The sequence below is a fragment of the Oryctolagus cuniculus genome, chromosome 15 (genome assembly GCF_051225735.1).
Source record: "Oryctolagus cuniculus isolate XC-2025 breed Fujian yellow rabbit chromosome 15, ASM5122573v1, whole genome shotgun sequence".
Taxonomy (NCBI): Eukaryota; Metazoa; Chordata; class Mammalia; order Lagomorpha; family Leporidae; genus Oryctolagus; species Oryctolagus cuniculus.
Genome location: NC_142881.1, coordinates 8,881,364 through 8,895,524, shown reverse-complemented (window position 1 = coordinate 8,895,524; position 14,161 = coordinate 8,881,364). Strand labels below are relative to the sequence as shown.

The following is a 14,161-nucleotide window of genomic DNA, read 5'->3' as shown; positions in this document are numbered from 1 at the left end:
TGTCCTGCTCCCCCTGGACAGTGAATCACAGGCTCTCCCACCACAGCACCGAGGCTGAGCTCGCTCCAACAACAGAGTCAGCCGTACGTCCTCTACAGATTGAGTCTGGAATCGGAACATCAACAAGGATTGCCTTTCTTTTAGGTTTCCATGACTATTACTTAACCCAGAGCCAGTGATCAATGTGACACCTGGGTCCATTTTCTTCCTTGTGCTGTGCCTGAGCCAGTACTGACAGAGGCGCGCCACACACTGATCAACTTCGGAGTTCTTTATTGCCGGCAGACTCATGCCCAAAAAAACCTTGACCCAAAAGCCCAAAGCAACAGGATTTATAAAGGCAAAAGCCACAAGGACGGGAGTGGGAATACATGGTACTAGGGTCAAGCTGACTTAAGGCCTCTGCGAAACTAGTATCAATTACAATCTTGACAACACCAATCACAATCTTAACCTAAAGCATGTGCGAAACTGATATTGATTACAATATTGACATCAGCAATTATAGTCTCCACAATTCCAATTCCAATCTTGACATTAATCCAGGTACGGCCTAAATCATATGCGGGACATAGATTACAAGCTTAGCATTCACCCAGGTGCAGCCTATCTCTTTAAGCGTGAGTGACCATGCTAGGGAGTTTCTACGCTCTGCCAAGTGGGATGCTGTCGACTGTTGTCTGAGTTTTAGATCCTAGTTTCAGACCAGAGTCTCACGGGGGGGGGGGGGGGGGGTGCTTGCTCAGGATGGAGGCTCTGGCGCTCCAAAATGGAGTCCCTGCTGTCAAGGTGTTGCTTCGCTTATAGTTTCTGATTACATCATCCCCTTCCCCAACCTCCCGACCCACAGTCCCACTGCCTGCCTTCTGTCTGGAGCCCTCGTCCCAGGGTCCTCTGGACTGGCCGCCCTTGGCTCTTGCCGTGCAGGTGCCCGCAGGGCTCCCCTCTGCTGCCCTCTCGGTCCACGCCCTGGCTTTGCTGAGGCGCCCTCTTAGAGGAGACGCCGAGGAGGCGCGTTGTGTGAGTCTGAGGAATGCCTCAATGCTATCGGCTAAGCGGAGTCTAAATCCCTGTACCAGGGCTGTGGCATATCTGGTAAAGCCAGCGCCTGGGGTGCCGGCATCCTATATGGGTGTTGGTTCGAATCCCATCTGCCCCTGCACCCAGGTGGGAGACCGGGATCCAGACCCTGGGCTTCAGATTGGCCCCACTGTCTCTGCCTCTCTGTAACTTTTCCTTTCAAATAAATAACTTAAAATAAACACAAATAAATTCCTGTTCCAGGCTCTTGAGTTAAGTTTCAAAGTAATAAAGTTTATTAAAAAGGTGAGGAAGCCACACACACGGACCATGTTTCGGAATAGAGTGGACTAGGAAGGGAAGCGAGAGAGAGAGAGAGAGAGAGAGAGAGAGAGGAAGATTCAGTGACCTGCCTTATATGTTCTGTCTGCTCCCGTAAGGATACTTTCTTTCTCACTGTATGAAGATGATGAACTTTAAATATTATCTTTTTGTTTTATAAATTCACCTGCTAGTGTGATACTATCACTTTGAGTTTATTTGAGAGCTTTTAAATAATCAGCAATTCTAAGCTTTTCCTGGCAAATACTTTGTTTTCTTTGTGTTGTCTGACATATGGTAGTAATTTGAGCAGGCTATTTTGTGAATTTTAATTGGGCAAATATGAGGTAACAAAAAAAGTTTAAAAACTAATAAAACTAGAGCTGGCATTGTGGCACAGTGGGTTAAGCCACTTCTTGAAACTCTGGCATCCTGTATGAGTGCCAATTCCAGTCCTGGTTGCTCCATTTCCAATTCAGCTCCCTGCTAATATACCTGGGAAAGCAGCAGACAGCGGCCCAAGTACTTGGGACCCTGCTACCCACGTGGGAGGCCTGAATAGAGCTCCTGGCTCCTGGCTTCAGTCTGGCCCAGCCCTGGGGGATTGGCAGTCATTTGGGGGAGTGAACCAGTGTATGGACACTCTCTCTCCTCTCTGTAACTTTGTCATTCGAATAAATAAATATTTTTTAAAACTCGAAAAAACCTTCTCTTTATAATTAAACTTTGAAATATTTCAAATCTCCCCCAAACAAAGAGAGAGAGAAAGAGGTTTTTGCTATTGTTAATTAATTAACGTTTTGGTCAAGGATCATTTCATGGCCACCAGGCCAAATGAATGGCTGCACTTACACTGCTGTCCTGTGGGGGCGCTGGTCAGCCAGGGATCAGAAGTGCCTGCAGGTTTTCAGCTGCTTGCCGTTTGCAAGTACTGGGACCCTGGCTGGTGATTTTTAATGTAATTGAAAAATTCGTGTCTCAGAGGAATGTCACCCAAGTACTACTAGTGAGAAGACTGAAAAGCTGCTCCTGGGTTAATAAATTGGGAATGGAAGTTAGATGTCATAGCAAGCCGCACAGGGCTGGGAAGAGAGCAGTGATGTTGAGAAAACAGGCAGAGAGGCCCACAGTCGCTGCAGCCGTGGGCCCTCTGGGGCACCCCTCTACGTTTACGCCGCTCTGTGGGAAATTTGACTTAAGTTATTTGAATGTTGACTGACATGAGAACATCGGGAAAGCGTGAGGGGTGTGATCGCCCTGAGCACCTCTTCTGGAGTAGAGATTCTCTGTTTTCGGATGGTTTTCACGCATGGCATCTTGTCTTCCCGCGGCCTGTGAGGAAGGTGGGTGGGGGCATCCCATTTTACACCTGGTGAGACTGAGGGGCTCAGCATTTGGCAGTGGATCCAATTGGCTGCCAGAAAGGAGGTGGATTGCGAATAAAAGCCCAGGAAACGTTTAAGTTATTTTTAAAAAACTGTTAAGGCAAACAACTCCATCAAAAGTTAACATTTGTGAAAAAAATGAATTTTGGTCAATTAAACCTAGCACTCTGAATAGTAGAACAATTTTTCAAAAAGATTCCTTTATTCATTTGAAAGGCAGAGTTACAGAGACAGGGGGAGTGGGCGAGGGCGCGAGAGAGAGAGAGAGAGAGAGCAAGTGAGGTCTTCCATCTACTTGTTCTCTCCCCAAATGGCCACAATGGCTGAGGCTGGGCCAGGTTGAAGCCAGGAGCCGAGAACTCCATCCAGGTCTCCCACCTGGCTGCAGGGACCAAGCGCTTGGCCATTTTTCTCTGCTGCTTTTCCAGGCGCATTAACAGGAAGCCTGGATCAGAAGTGGAGCAGCTGGGGCCTGAACCAGCACCCACATGGGACGCTGGCACCACAGGCAGTGGCTTAACCCACGGTGCCACAACCCAGCCCCAGTGAATGATTTTTTAATTGACTGAGTAGTGCACTTATTTATTTTATTCTATTTTTTTCATTGACAGGGAGAGAGATAAAGACACAGAGAGAGCTCCTATCCCCTGGCTCACTCTCCCAAACTGGGAACTGGGAACTCAACCCAGGTCGTCCATGTGGGTGGCAGGGAGTCACCTATTTGAGCCATCACCTGTTGCCTCCCAGGGTGTGCCTTAGGAGGAAGCTGGAATTGGGAGCAGAGCCAGTATTTGAACCCTGCACCCCAACGTGGGATGTGGGTGTCCCAAATAGTGGCTTAACTGCTAGGCCAAACACCCACCTTGAACAGTAGAATAATTTTTAAAAACTAAATATTTCTAAATTACATTTTCTTTGAAACAATTACTACATTCCCATGAGATAAAGTCCCTAGACTAGAAAAGAAACTGTGAGAAGAGACAACCCCCTCACCCCTGCCCCAGGCCAGCTGGGGTTCTGAGTTTCCTGTGTGGTTTCCAGGCCCATTTCTCCATGATGATGGAGTTCACTGTATGGTTATGCTGAGGTCCTGGACTTTATACCCTCGTGCTGTATACAGTGTAGTGCGTGCATATGCATTGATGTCTTCCTTTTTTTGACCACACATATTGAAAGTGCATTGGGGCCGGTGCTGTGGTGCAGCGGATTGACACCCTGGCCTGCAGTGCCGGCATCCCACATGGGCCCTGGTTCTGATCCAGCGCTCTGCTATGGCCTGGGAAAGCAGTAGAAGATGGCCCAAATTCTTGGGCCCCTGCACCTTCGTGGGAGACCAGGAAGAAGCTCCTGGCTCCTGGCTCCTGGCTCCTGGCTTCAGATGGGCACAGCTCCGGGCGTTGTGGCCAACTGGGGAATGAACCATCGGATGGAAGACCTCTCTCTCTCTCTCTGCCTCTCCTCTCTCTGTGTAACTCTGATTTTCAAATAAATAAATCAAAAAGAAAAGAAAAGAAAGTGCATTATACACACTGTTTTGCCCTGTAATCTTTTTCAGTTGATGCTGTGTCTTGGGGGAGTTTCCTGTGTTGGTCCACAAGGAACTCCAGTCTCCGGATCATAGTCGGCTTAGTTTTCTGTCATGTGATTGTACCTTTACTCTACTCGTCTGCTATTTAGCATTGGTCTACCTGCTCATTCTCTCTTTCTCAAGGGAACACATTTTTATTTATTTGATAGGTACACTGACAGAGAAAGGGGAGAGACAGAGTGAGAAAGAGATCGTCCATCCACCTGTTCATCCCCCAGATGGCTGAAGCAGGCCTGGGCTGGGCCAGGCTGAAAAGCCTGGAGCTCGGTCCGGGTCTCCCACGTGGGTGCAGAGACCACACCCTGGGGCCGGCCTCCACTGCCTCCCCAGGAGCATCAGCAGGGAGCTGGACTGGAATCGAATCGGCTTGAACAGGCTCTAAGGGAGCATCCTGACATTTCCCAAAAGGACAGCTGCTGCTACGAGCTAAGCTGAAGCCGACGACGACCTGTTCCACTTTTCTTAGGAGCGCTTTGGATGTTATTGCTTTTTTTATTTTCTTAAGGCTGCTTTGCTTTCCAAGGCTGGTCCCAGACAAAATATAAAACTTCTCCAAGAAAATTAGATGGCAGGGGGCACCGGCTCTGGATCCCAGATAAACAGAGAGAAAGAGCGCTCACTGTTGCCTGCCCCCACCCCCACCCCCACCCCACCCCGCCCAGGGCAGCGCAGCCTGCTGGAGAACTGCCGCCTGGCCTGGGTCGGATTGCTCACACTCGGCTGCCTCGCAGGCCCTGCTCCCAGCCCCACGCCAGTGCACATTTATAGAACCTCTGCATGTGATCCTGGGCAGACGGAGCACGCTTGGGGCCGTGCTGGAGGTGGCAGCCGCAGGAGGAGAGGGCCTGGCCCTGTTCTGTGCCCTCCGGGTAAGTCAGTCTCAAACTGCGAAGGACTTTGTTCCTTTGAGCCAGGTGTGGCTTCAAACTGGTTGGGCTGCTGAGATTAGAGGGGAAGTGCATTTCTTTCCTGCATGCCTCTGCCTTTATACAGTGACATTAAAGGCTCACATGCGAGCTTCGCTGGCTCCCCCTCCCCGCATCCTCTCCCGAGGCAGACGGGCTGCCTTTGCTGTTGGTCGCTTGTGGCCCCCTCCACCCACAACCCCCGTGAAACGGGGGTTGCCTAGCTGTGTACTGACACGTCTTCCAGCCTCACGCAAGTGCCGATGACCTGTGGAATGGTGACGTCAGAGAGGTGCCATGGCCCTGACGCAGCGAAGCTTTGAGAGAAAACCCGGCGTCGTGTTGGCTTTGACGTGCCTGCGCAGGCTGGCTCTCTCCAGACTCTCGCCCATCGCTTTTCAGACCTGCTTCTGCCGCTGCCCGAGCTGCCGCAGGATCGCCACAAACCCCGTTTCCAGTTTGGCTTGGTGACGGCCATGAGTGAATCGTCAGGCCGCAGCTGAAATCTGGCAGAACGCCAAGCCTCACGAGCGAAGGAACGCGCGCGCGTGTGTGTGTGTGTGAGTGTGTGAGTGTGTGTGAGTGTGTGAGAGAGTGTATGTGAGTGTGAGTGTGTGCATGTGTGTGTGAGTGTGTGTACACGCTATTTTATACCATGTGCCACACAACAGAAACGCAAGGCTGCCGTAGTTCTCCCACTTGCACCACCCATACATCTGCCGTGTGATGCTGCCGCTGCCTGTGTGCACAGCAGGCAAAGCGCCTGTCCGCCTTGGCTGCTGCTTCCAAGTCAGCCTGCACCCTTGCCAGTGAGTGCCGGTCTCTGTGGGCAGGGTTCCCAGTCTCAGGCCTGAACAGCCTGCCGCCTTCCTCGCTTCCTCCTGCGCCGTGGCCACGCTAGGCAGGTTCAGGGGCTACTTCGTTATCTGGCTCCGCTGGGCGTGTTGTGCCTAGGTTTCATGGATTCGCTCCGTGCGGCTACGTCTGTGTATCTCAGGGGACTTGGAGAAGCCAAAACACTTCTGCCGCCACCTTCCCAGGATGCCACTGGTCAGGTTTTATATTGCAAGCAGGGGCCCGGCCAGCTGGCTTCTGCAGCCGCTTGGTGGGGAGATAAGAGTTTGGTCCAGAGGCAAAGGGGACAGAGAAAGGGACACTGGGAGGGAAGCGCCCAAAAGGCGGATGCGTGAGGAAGGAAGCAGAGGGGAAAACGTAAGAGAGCAATCCAAACACTAAGTGACCAGCAAACAGTAAGTGACCGTGCCTACTTAGGGCACCAGGCCTTGGGGCCAAGGGTGCGGCCATTGCCACGATGACCTAAGCCCTGCCCCGTGGACTGCCAGGTCAGCTGAGGAGGCAGATGCCGGGCAGGCAGCCACAGAGAGGCACAGCGTTCCCGCCAAGGACCAGTGTGTCACCGAAACAACGAGGTCTTCTGCACAATGCCAGGAGCGGGCCAGCGAGGGGTTGGCTTGGTGGGGGAGAGAATTTACACCTAAGAGCTTGAGGACTGTGAGTCATCTAAGCAGAAACGTCAGGCTAAACCTGCGCTCGAGGTAGGAGTGAGAAGTCTGGGGAACCACGGGTCTCTCCCAGGAGAAGGGAGAAGACCAAGCCCCCAGAGCTCAGCCTGTGCTGTGCCGAGAGGGCGGGGCGGGGGTGCTGCTGGAGGAGGCAGAGCAGCGCTGGCCGCACTGTGTGACCATCACGGCCGGGGAGTGGTCAGAGGAGGAGGGTGGGGATGACAGTGGCAGGTACGCAGAGATGCTGAGAGAGGCTGAGGCTGGAGACAAGGCCAGAGTCTCGGGCCATGGTGACTTATGGGTGTGCTGGCATGCAGGTTCTGTTTGGTTATAAGAAACCGAGACCCGCTCCAAGGGGAGGAGTGGGCATGCTCTGGGCTGCAGCCCCTCCCTCACCTGTCTCAGCAGCCTCCAGCTTCATTCTGGCTCACCGTGGACCCCTCCTCTGCTGGGCTCCTAGTCCTACCCTCCCTATGCTCAGGGTACCCAGGTCCAAGTTTCTCTGCCGCTGACCCTGGCCCCATCCCTCATGGCCTCACAACAAGTGGCCTTGCTGGACTTTCTTTTTATTATTTATTTATTTGAAAGTTAGAGTTACACAGAGAGAGAGGAGAGGCAGAGAGAGAGAGAGAGAGAGAGAGGTCTTCCATCCGCTGGTCCACTCCCCAGTTGGCCACAATGGCTGGAGCTGTGCCAATCCAAAACCAGGAGCCAGGAGCCTCTTCTGGCTCTCCTACGCGGGTGTAGGGCCCCAAGGACCTGGGCTATTCTCCACTGCTTTCCCAGGCCATAGCAGAGAGCTGGATCGGAAGTGAAGCAGCTGGGACTAGAACCTATACACATATGGGATGCCAGCACTTCAGGCAGCAGCTTTATCTGGTACCCCACAGTGCTGACCCCTGGCCTGACTTTTACGGAGGGTCCATAACCAATATTAAGCCAGAAAATCCGATCGACTCAGTTTAAGCCAGAGTCTACCTGGAGTGGGATTCACAAAGTCCAGGATGGGTGCTGGCGTGGCAGCCAAGGGCCACTCAAACAGTGGCCTGGGTGGAGGCATAGGGATGAAAGATGTGTACCTTCAGAGCCAAGAACAAAGGCAGGCCCGCACGAGTTGCTGCTCAGCTGTGTGGCTTCATGAGACTGAAGTGTGAAAGCTAGTTTGTAGTGGCACATGCGTTCACTGTATGCCAGGGTATGTATTTCGGGCTGGAGGATGCTGGGGACAGGGGCCAGCACGGGGCGGCTATGAGGAATGGAAGAGAGCCAGTGCAGACAGAGCCAGCGCAGACCGTAGGGCGCTGGCGGGCAGGAGCCCGACTCTCTGCAGGAGACCCTGGTCCGCCTCTCTGACGCCCAAGGAGGCCATGAGCCCAGGTGAGGTGTCCCTCTTAGCACAGGAAGGCCCATCCCAGCCCCAGAGGCAGAGCATGGGCATCAAGATTGCAGATGGTAAGGCAACAAGAGAGCAGCCAGCCAGACATGGCCCATGGAACCGGCACAGGAAGATGGCTCTTGCAGGTCACTGGACAATCCACTGCGACCCTTGTCCTAGGGTTCTTCATTCAACTGTATTGGAAAAGGTGGATGTCGCAGTTGTTTTTGTTTTAAGATATATTTATTTGTTTATTTGCAAGGTAGAGTTACAGAGAGGGAGAACGGCAGGCAGAGAGAGAGAGAGAGAGAGAGAGAGAGAGAGAGGTCTTCCACATGTTGGTTCACTCCCCAAAAGGCCGCAATGGCAGGAGCTGAGCCAGGAGCCAGGAGCTTTATCTGGGTCTCCCACGTGGGTGCAGGGCACTTGGGCCATCTTCTACTGCCTTCCCATGCTCATTAGCAGAGAGTGGGATGGGAAGTGGAGCAGCCGAGACTCAAACCAGCACCCGTATGAGATGCCGGCAGTGCAGGCGGTGGCTTACCCCACCACGCTCCAGCGTGGGGCCCTGTCGTGTGTTTTTGTAATCCCGGCTTGCAGCGCCAAGTTTCTTCAGTTTCAATCTTGCAATGCCCGCGTACAGCAGGAGAAACTCAGGATCGTTGCCACCTTGCCAGTGTTTCATAAATGTTATTAAAACGGGTGTTTAAAATTGACACAGCGGAGAGAGAGGTGATGAGTGAGTGCCCTGAGTTTGTGACCTAAAAAGGGGAAATTCTGCTCCGGTCTCAAGTCAGGGAACAGCCTCGGCAGAGCTCCGTGCCAGAACTGGTGCCAAAGAATTGCAGAGCTTAAGCCCAGCAACACCGGCTGACGCTGTGCAAGCAAAGAGGACTGGCTTTGGGTCGTCAGGCTGCTTGCCTCTGGGTAAAGTTACGGATGACTAAGATTGGTTGCGTCCCCAGTATTTTGGGATTCCAGAGAAATGTCCAGGCTCCACCAGGCCCTGATCCTTCTCACCAAGTCCCGAGTTGCAAGGCCCAGGCGGTGAAAGGCGTGTATCTTCCTGGCTGTATGGAAGGATCTGAAGGCAGGGATCGCGCAAAGCTGGAGCGGCCGGTTCCCTGTGGGGCCGAGATTCTCGTTTTCAGGGGATTTAATGGCGCAGGTGACTCTGAGCTGAGAACCCGCGGTCTGCATTCACTGCCGATCATTCAGTCATTCCCGCGAGCATGCTTCTGCTGAAACCGGTAATGAGGTTCCAGGTAGGCTCTGACAAAGTAGTTCTAGGTCTCATGTTTCATAGCAAACAGATGAGACAACCGACCCTTAGATCCAGTCACAGGATCATCATCTGGTGTCTTCCGGTTCTTGGAAGAGTCCCGGTCATATCATGGCTTGCTTTGCCTGTCTGGAGCTTGTTGGAGCTGCCTGTCCTCCTACGCCAGGCACCGCAATGACCCAGGACTGTCAATGCTTTTGCCAACGGCTCCTCCTCAGCATAGACAAAGAGACTGAGACTGGCTGACGCATCTCGGGGCACAGGGATACCAACCTTGGAGAAGCAGCTAGGTGAGAAAGAAGGGCCGCTAGTTCCAGAGCTTCTGTTGAATGGGCAGGCCCGGCAGTGGATATTTAAGACATTATCCTTTAGGGGATTTGAGACAAGACTGCTCCTCAGGCCCGAGTTCTGCGAGCCAGGGGCAGTGAGCCGATGCACAGTCCTAGGGACCAGTCCAGCACGGTTCAGGGAGAAGGGCTGGACCAGGACTTGGCAAGCAACGCTTAGACTTGAGAACCTTTGGAGGCACAGGTTCCCACATCTAAAGTGCAACAGGTAAGTTGAATTTAGAAAACGCAACCAGAAGTGCTTTGCTTTAGTAGCCAGAATCCCTGGCTGCTGATGGCTTTGATGTCTGCGTAGGAAGGGCTGACCTGCGTAGGAAGCGCTGGCTTGGCCAGGGTCCTCCCAGCACTGCAGAGGGCCTGGGCGCTGACCAGGGAGGGGGCTGCTTCTCCTCCCCCTGCCCTCCCCCCTTTCCTCTGTTTGTATTCTACCGTGGAATTTCCAAGCACACACAAAGGCAGAGACCAGCGCCAGCATCCCCAGTGCTGGTTTCAGCGATTACTCACACGTGCCCAGTCTTCCTTCGTGTACTGCTCCACTTTCCAAAAACATCTTCCCCTTCCTCCCCGGCTGGAGTGTTTTAAAGCAAATAATTCCGTCATTCAGTCAGTGGCGGTTAAGATAAGGACTCTCTTTGTACGTGCACAGTGACAGTACCCTGTAATACCTAAAAAAGTCGTGATTCCTTCATACTGAAAATCCTATCCGTGCTCAAACGCCCCTGGAGGGCTCATTTTTGAAGACAGTTGGGGCCGGCACCGCGGCTCACTAGGCTAATCCTCCACCTGCGGCGCCGGCACACCGGGTTCTAGTCCTGGTCAGGGCACTGGATTCTGTCCCGGTTGCCCCTCTTCCAGGCCAGCTCTCTGCTGTGGCCAGAGAGTGCAGTGGAGGATGGCCCAAGTGCTTGGGCCCTGCACCCACATGGGAGACCAGGAGAAGCACCTGGCTCCTGGCTTCGGATCAGCACAGTGAGCCAGCCGCAGTGCGGCGGCCATTGGAGGGTGAACCAACGGCAAAGGAAGACCTTTCTCTCTGTCTCTCTCTCTCTCACTGTCCACTCTGCCTGTCAAAAAGAAGAAGGAGAAGAAGGAGAAGACAGTTGGTTTATTTGATGCCCAGCAAGAGCCATAGGTTGTGTTTGTATGGTAAATCTCTCAAGGCAGGGCACTCCCCCGTGCTGTCCCCTGGATTTCCGTCTTTCTCCACCACCCTCCAGAAATGGTCTCTGTCCTCTGCTGTTGCAGCTATCTTGTAGTGATGAGGCTTCAGTCCTCCCGGGCTGCTTCCCACCTCTGGGTGTTCTCCGCACCTTCTCTGATTGCTTTAGGTCATTGTCTCGGTCAGCTTGGCTGCCCTAACAGGAGACCGCAGAGCGGCAGCTTTAGCAAGACGCTTATTTCTCACAGTTCTGGAGGCGGCAAAGCCCGTGATGAAGGTGCTGGCTACGGCCCTGGGCAGGGCCTCCCTCCCGGCTTGCAGACAGTGCCGTCCTGCTGTCTGCTCACGTGGCAGAGAACAGAATCATCCCTCTCATGTCTCTTCCCACAAGGGCACCAATCCCACTGATGGGAGGGCAGGCCTCGTGTTCCATCACCTCCTAGTGCCCTCCCATCGGCCCAGGGGCCCACATTCAGTCTACTACACTGTGGTCAAGTATTTTCTGACGATGGTGTTGGAGTTTGCTTGCTGGTGTTTTGGTTCCTATACTTGCATCCATATCTGTGAGTGATATTAGCCTGCAGTTTGCGTGTGTGTGTGTGTGTGTGTGTATGCCATCTTTAACAGATATAGGAATCATTATTCTAAATAAAATGAATTAATAAAATGTTCTGCCTTTATAATGCTCTTGAGTAATTTGTAGAACTTGGGACTTTTTGACTTTTGAAGCATTGGTAGAATTCAACTGGACCTGGTGTTAGTTTTGTGGTATAGCTCATTCATGAATTTCTCTACTATTTTCCTATGGAAACAGATATTATTAAGCTTTATAATTCTAATGAAGTCAGTTTGAGTAATCTGAATTTGCCTAGGATATTATTCATTCATGGATTTTTCATTTGCATAGAAGTCTGCAAAGTTGCTTGGTCATTTTAAAAAGGTCCTTCTGTTGTAATAGTTGCTTCCTCGTCATTCTGTGCATTCGTGCCTTCTCCTGCTTTCTTCTTGATCGAGTTAGCCTGTGCTGCTCCTAGTGTATTCTTTTTTTTAAGGAACTATTATTCATTTCTGCTTTTACCTTTGCTATTTTCTTATTTGCTTTTTTCTTACTTTACTTTGTTTTTCCTGAGTTTTCTGAGTTGGGAATTTAAATCACTGTTTTTCTTCCTTCATTTTCACTGATAAATACATTTAATACTATCATTTTTCCTCTATCACAGCTATAAATATATCACATTGACTCTGATATATAGCGTTTCCATTGTCACTGTCATTTTTTAAAAGCTTATTTATTTATTTGAAAGGCAGACAGAGACATCTTCCATCCACTTGTTCACTTCTCAAATGCCTGAAATGGCCAGAGGTAGACCAACACAAAGGCAGGAGCCGGGGACTTCTGGGTCTCCCACGCGGGTGCAGGGCCCAAGCGCTTTGGCCATCTTCTATGCTTTCCCAGGCCATAGCAGAGATCTGGATTAGAGAGGAGCAGCCAGGATTAGAACTGGCACCCATATGGGATGCCAGCACTGCAAGTGGAGGCTTAGCCCACTATACCACAGCGCCAGCCTCCACAGGACATTTTTAAAATCCAGGTGTAGGGCCTGTTCTGTTTTTTGTTTTGCTTTGTGTTGTTTCTGGTTTTACAGCATTGTGACTAGAGAATGCTATTTAAAAAAAATCTATGTATTTATTTGCTCCACCACCAGGCCTGCTCCAGAACGCAGGTTCTCATGTGTTCACCTGAAAATTCCTCATCTTCCTCTGTGACCTGACAGCTGAAGATTTTTGGGGAGGGATTAGCCCATAGGCAGTTGGGAGGAAGCTGTATCCTTATTGTCTGGGTGTGGAGTTTAACAGGTATTCCTAAGGTATGCCCTACTGCTACTGCTGTTTGGGTCTTCTATCTGCTTTCTTAGTTTTTGTCCACTTAAACAGTCCTGTTATTAGAGTGCTTGTATGTATTGCTCCCAGCCTGCATTTTCTTTAGTCTTTGCTTCACAAAGATCATTGCTGGGTGGTAGATTTGTATTCCTAAGTGCTGGGTGTTCATTTGCAGTTTAGGCTTCTCACGTAAAAACGCTTCCTGCTTTGTCATGTGTGATGTTTTTGGTCTTCTACTTTTTCTGATATCAGGATCATGGCCCTGTTATCTTTTAGTTTCCATTTGCCTGTCATATCTTTATCCATCTCTTTGTTTGTTTTAGGTGTGTCTTACGTATACAGCTTATACTTCGGTCTTGTTTTGTGAACCAAATTGAACATATCCCTTTCAGTAGGTGAGGTAAACCCATTGACTTTTACTCATATGACTGATAGGATCAGCCTCAGGTCTGACGTTGTACAGTTTTGTGCATTTAGTTATATTTGCAGGATTTCTTTCTTTTCTAATTAGGCTTGTATTTTTGTTCTAGTGGTTTTGTTTTTATATATATTTTTAATGTGCTCAGTACTGTTTTCTTATTTCATCTTCTACTCTCTGGCTCATCAGGGTGTTTTCCCCGATATCCTTTTTTTTTTTTTTTTTTAAGATTTATTATATTTATTTGAAAGACAGAGTTACAGAGAAAGGTAGAGAGAGAGAGAGTTCTTCCATCCACTGGTTCACTCTCCAGATGGCCACAACGGCCGGAGTTGCGCCAATCCAAAGCCAGGAGCCAGGAGCTTCCTTGGGGTCTCCCACGCAGGTGCAGGGGCCCAAGGACTTGGTCCATCTTCCACTGCTATCCCAGGCCATAGCAGAGAGCTGGATTGGAAGTGGAGCAGCCAGGACTAGAACTGGTGCCCATATGGGATGCCGGCGCTTCAGGCCAGGGCTTTAACCCGCTGAGCCACAGCACCAGCCCCTTCCCCAGTATCCTTTAAAACTTACCTGTTGCCTCTCCAGGAATGAGCTTGTTCTGGCTTCCTCTTTCTGGATTATTCTCCTGTTTTTTAGATGCATTATTCCGACTTTGTTACAGCAGACAATGTTTGAACCCTGGCCTTCAATCCAGCCCCCTCCCTCTGCTTCAGAGCTGGACATGCGTTTTCGTGTTTTGAAATCCTCACTGCCAGTCCTTTTGCCGGTTTTCCCAGCTACCACTTGGTTGGATGAAGTCCATTATCCAGTAGACTCCTCGGGAAGGAAACGGATGGTGCGGAACTCAGTCAGCTACTGTACGCTGAAAACTGCTTTTCCCGAGCCTTGACAGCTGAAGAATCGCTCGGCTGAATGTAAAATCCTTGGTTTGCACTTCAGCTTATGGAGGTTTTTGAA

The 14,161-nt window shown here is 51.0% G+C and overlaps 1 protein-coding gene across 11 annotated transcripts in view; it reads left to right on the top strand.

The window, feature by feature from the left end:
- Window positions 1–5,027: 5,027 nt before the first annotated feature.
- Window positions 5,028–14,161, top strand: part of TACC2 (transforming acidic coiled-coil containing protein 2) — a 202,534-nt gene continuing 193,400 nt past the window's right edge. For 4 of the 11 annotated variants that reach the window (XM_051824267.3, XM_051824261.3, XM_070057109.2 and 1 more), the window contains exon 1: window positions 5,028–5,183. The gene's annotated coding sequence lies outside the window, so the exon portion shown is untranslated. Of the gene's footprint in view, window positions 5,184–6,793; window positions 9,955–14,161 lie in introns of those variants that run through there. The other 7 variants (XM_089313891.1, XM_089313889.1, XM_089313895.1 and 4 more) reach the window with 4 other exon arrangements.